At 33.0% G+C, this 5156-nt stretch overlaps 1 long non-coding RNA gene across 1 annotated transcript; it reads right to left on the bottom strand.

The window, feature by feature from the left end:
- Nucleotides 1-277: 277 nt before the first annotated feature.
- On the bottom strand, nucleotides 278-3891 carry LOC119833365. The gene is made up of 2 exons (XR_005287950.1): nucleotides 3741-3891; nucleotides 278-407 (listed from the first exon to the last, which is right to left on the bottom strand). It is a non-coding gene; the product is annotated as an uncharacterized LOC119833365 (long non-coding RNA).
- Between the last annotated feature and the right edge of the window lie 1265 nt (nucleotides 3892-5156).

Below are 5156 nucleotides of genomic sequence, written 5' to 3'. Positions count from 1 at the left end.
CGGGTTCTGTTTACATTTGACACAATTTTGATACAAACCAAGCAGTACAATTTGCACAGAGTAACCTCAAATCTGTGATTAAGCCTTAATCCAAATTTAAATACAACAATGTTCATTGATTGCTCTTAAAATAGGGGGATGATTCGCAATGTTTACGGCAGTGCGGTCGTACAGGCACGTTACTCGAACAATTAACACGGATAATTCCATTCTAATTTACCCGTAGGAGAAAAAAGCAAACTGCGTAATGGTTGGCTATTAGATATCTTTTTATTTCGGCTGTTTAGTGACTAGCGAGATTTTCCCTTGAGGTCGTTTCTTTTGTTTATCCCTGAGCAGTTTCTTTTCGTAATTATAAACAGAGTAGAAAGGCAGCGGCATCACGGTTGACGAGACAGGCAGGAGGTCTGGAAGATAAAGAAATTTATCTTGTTAGGCTTGACGTTGAGGTAATTTTGATATGATTTCTTATTTTGTTATGCAAACAACGTTACTGAAATTGGAGTTGTTAATTTTATTCAGCGAAATAAATTGATTGTATTATTTCGCGACGAGAATAAACCTATTGTTGTCCTTTGCTCGAGAGCTTACCTTCAGACATGATAATAATGCTAGGCGAATGTGAACAATGAAAACGTTCTTATACGTCTCTTTTTTAAAGAAGTCCCAATATAATTAATATGATTTAAAAATGTATATTCATAAGTTTAAATTAAATCAAAACACTATAAAAACGGGTTACCCCAACTTAATAGAATATTGTTATTTTTGAAGTTTCCCTCGCTTGCTAAGCTTTTATTGCGGAACTTCGCGCACATCATTACCTGTAAACTGCACTGTTTGTTTGTTATACTTTATAAGTGGATTTCTTGGTTGAATTTTAAGATAACAATTTATATTTTATGATGTAGACGTAATATATTCAAGAGTTAAGTGGTGCAATTCGGGAGTTTCTGAGCATATTTTAAACAAAGAAAAGCAGCAGACTTGCATTCTACTTTGAACGGCAGCCAAATATAGACGTTATTTCTGTGAGTATTGTATGAAGTTTAAATAGCTTGTATTTTTATGATATTCTATTTTGAAATTAATTTAATTAAGGAATCGGATGCAAATTGGTCTCAAGCAGAAAAATTCATATAAAGTGTTATAGGAAACAAACCAAATAAATAAGAATAAATGTTATCTTAAAATAAACATGATTAATCCCGAGAGAAACACGAAATGTATTAAGGCCTTATTGAGAATTTGGCCGTGGCACGAACGCACAAGGTTAAACTGAGCACATAATATTTATAATTTAAGGTATTGGTTGGCATTTGATACAGCTTTTTCTATTAAAATAAACTAAACTACAAATCCCAATAAAAACATAGAGTAATTTTTTTTGGGAATTTACATCTAATAAAGATTGTGTGGTTTTTAAGATACATTGAGCGGATAATCAATTGGTTCGCCTCATGTTAAGCGAATACAATATCAATCAGTCAACATTATATCTTTGAAAACATGTTGTCCGCTTTTATGGAATAATGGATAAGAAAAGGAGTAACGACGGTAATTAAGAAATAATCCGGGAAGGGCGAGGTAAAGGAAACCGTTTATTTACTTATTTATTGTATATACAAATTGTGAATGGTGTATAAAAATCAATACAAATGTATATTTTGAAAGTGCGAGATGACCAAATAAGTCGAATGCAACTTTACGTTTCAAGGTAAGTATAATATTTTGCGATTTTTCAAATGTAACTTGTTTTTATTATTTAAGAGTCGAAACGAGAACGAGAAGCGATATAGGCTACGTTTTACGATGGTGATATGTCATGTCCATTGCTTTATTTGATTATCCGGGCGAAGCTGCGTTAAGCAGCTAGTTACTTATGAGTTAGTTTTCTTAGTGGAATTAAATAAGGGTCATTTTCTTTTATTTCATTGTCTATACACAGAATTCGTAATAATTTTTGTAATATGTTTTAACTGATTTTCACGATTTGTTCCTCGAATACCCATAGAGTATTGAAATCCGTCTTCAAGTTCTGTTACCTCGCTGTAGAAAAAATACTTAAAGAGCTTTACGGATAAAATATTTCTCTTTTATACTATGGGAATGATACATTAACAGTCAATTTACAAGACGTAAAGTTTACATAATAAAACTAGTCCATATAACAATCCGACCTACTTTACTTGCATAGTATCGTGTGAGCTGGTATAAAGTTCGATCGCAAGGTTACTGGGCCTTGATTCCCTTTTACTTGAGAGCCTCAGTTTATAAGGGCATGTGCCACTGCCGGCGATATCTGATAATGAAATATGTATGGTGTATTTGATAACCTGGCTTCGCAACCAAGAAATAATATTACCACAGATAACATAATACTATAGATGTAGTAATGATTATATTTATAAATGTTGGAAGTGGTTGGGAATGTGAATTAAAATATCTATATGTTTATATATTTGTTAATTATGTGGGAATAAGTAGGAAAAATATTGTTTTGAGTTGTCAATGAGCTCAGCTGTGATGCTCGGTGGCTCACTAAAATGACGACATGTATAGGGCGACATTTTCAAATTGTTTTTGGAGTGAATGTTTGCACGCAAGTGACTCGGGTTATGCCAATAGCTAAGGTGCTCTGTCAAACTTTCGCAAAAACATCCCAATTTATTTCATTAAGGTCACTTTTCATAACGATAGAGGACAGACTAGGATATGTTAATACATAGAATGGATCCTCCATTTTATGTAATAACATACTCAACAGTTACAAGTATTTTTAAATGTGTGGCGGTGAAACATTTACAAAAACACTGGTTCATTGTAAATACGAACAGTTACCATTTTAATCGATAATCGTCATCAATATTGACAAATATAGTGTATTTATATATGGTTTATTATATTTTTTGTGTTTCATAGAATGTTCTAGCCATTTGGTCGTATTTTAGAATCTGGAGTGGTAGCTCCTTCTCAGGGACGTCGGTGGCAGTTTTTGTAATGTTTGTAAAAAAAAGAATTATATTTTCTACCTATTTATATGTAATGAGTATTGTAAGAGAGATATTTTGAACGAAATTTAACTCGCATTCCTGTTTCTCGTGTGGTTAATTTAAATCAATTTCAATATCAATTCCTCCACATTTTCATTCCATGTTTGGTACATTTATTCAGATTATTTCTCTCACAATCTTTCATAAGTATAGCTATTAAAATATCATTTTCATTTATGTAGTGTAGTAATGTTCATTTAAAAATAAGCCCAGCTGAAGATCCTAATAGTATGTTTATTTTATAAAGGTGAAAAAACGTCAGTAAAATAATTTTTCATACACTTTATTGCAAAGTAATTTCAACCTCGGTATACTTTACATGCAAACCTTATCTAAACATGCAATGCGGCAATGAATGTTATTAATAAAACAAATACCGTAGGCCCCGGCTCTAATTAAACAAACCCGGGGCATAGTTAATTTAATTATAATTGCCATATTAATACCTAAATTCAATTTATTCGTACAAATAATCGCGGAGTTTGTGAAATGTTAGGCGTGTTATGGTCATTTTTAATTAAAAAATCTCACCCGGCTTTAAAACATTATCGGGGTCGCGTCTGTACAACATCGCTAAGCTCCATGCAAAAAAATTACCAAATAACACGAAAAACAAATAAAAATTCATCCTTCGAATGGCACGTATATACTAGGATCACAGAACACGACAGGAGGTTATATTTCAACCTGTATTTATTTGACACCCTTCCGTGTCGCGGCGTGCGGCGTACTCGAATAGACTCGAATAAAGAATCGAATGTATCGGTGACATTCTCGATACGGCCGGCTGGCATTGCGAGATCGAAAATCTAATATGAATACGCTTTTGGTAAATACGTTTTGGGTGCTGGCTGAGATCACGGTTCCGTAAATAATGCCAAGCATGTGCCTAATAAAATCGAGCTGCATTTCCAGATGAGGTGAGGAGGTCTTGGTATTTCGAGTTGCATTGCTAGCAAGTGTTGACTGTGGAAGCTTGGCATTGCTTCGTTATTGAGTGAAGGTTACCCAGTATGAATTTGAGTGCAGTTTTGCAAGGATTAAGAATAATAGCTGATTGAGAAATATATTTTTTGATGCTTCGCGTTTAAACGTAGACCGTATTGCGATTCTTTTATGTTTTCTTTATTCATCTGCAAACGACCTTACATTATTTGATTCTGACAATATTATTGAAATATTAAAATATATCTGATAAATTATAAGAACCAAGTTGATACATATATGAATTACTTATAGAATATCAGTCAAAGAAACATATAAAAGTGTAGAAACATTTTATACGCTATTAAGCATCGCGAGTTGTACATCACGACTCATTTATGCAGCTGCGTGCATCGACTTCCTAACAGCTTTATATTCCCTTCTAGACGCCTAAGCACACATTACACACTACAGTGCGATCAATAGAGAACTTTTCAAACTGTAAATTAGTTCGGCGATAGTTTGGAAGCTACTGAGAGAGGCGAAGCAGTCAATTTGTAGAATATGCAGATGGAGTTACTAAAATTTCAAGGGTTTTCTAATTGTTCGGCGTGAGCCACGAAAAGTTTCGTCAAAGGGAAATGTTAATAATGTTGTAATATTGACACATTCGCGCGTCTCGTACAGTTCAAATGCAACTAGCACGTATTTTCAAATATTTCTATCATTCGGAGAGTATTCAGTCTCTTCTAGTTAGTAACAGCAGCAAATAAAGCTTCAGTTTTATTTCTAGGCGTTAAAAATTAAAGACTTAAACGAATCTATATGCGATTTTTTTCCAAATATTGAGAGACAGTCTTCCCGTGATCACGTTCGTTGTAAAGTTTTCGGAATGAATAGTTTTTCCTATAATTAGAGATTAATAATAAAAATATAATATAATTAGAAAAGAGAGAAATTTTTAACGAGATTGATGTATATGATTAGTTTTATTTATTTCAATAGGCGACCAAAATATTTGAATACAATATATATTTTGAACAAAAAAAGAAATCTTGACATTTTCGAAACTAGAACAAATTTGAAAAAATTGAACCACACGGGAGGTACTTGCTTTCAAATAAAAAAAGACCATCAAAATCGGTCCTCCCACTGGCAAGTTCTAAGGTAACAAACCAA

This window comes from Zerene cesonia, chromosome 17 (genome assembly GCF_012273895.1).
Source record: "Zerene cesonia ecotype Mississippi chromosome 17, Zerene_cesonia_1.1, whole genome shotgun sequence".
NCBI classification, from domain to species: Eukaryota; Metazoa; Arthropoda; class Insecta; order Lepidoptera; family Pieridae; genus Zerene; species Zerene cesonia.
The sequence above is the reverse complement of the archived record's forward strand: the minus strand, read 5'-3'. Positions and strand labels throughout refer to the sequence as shown.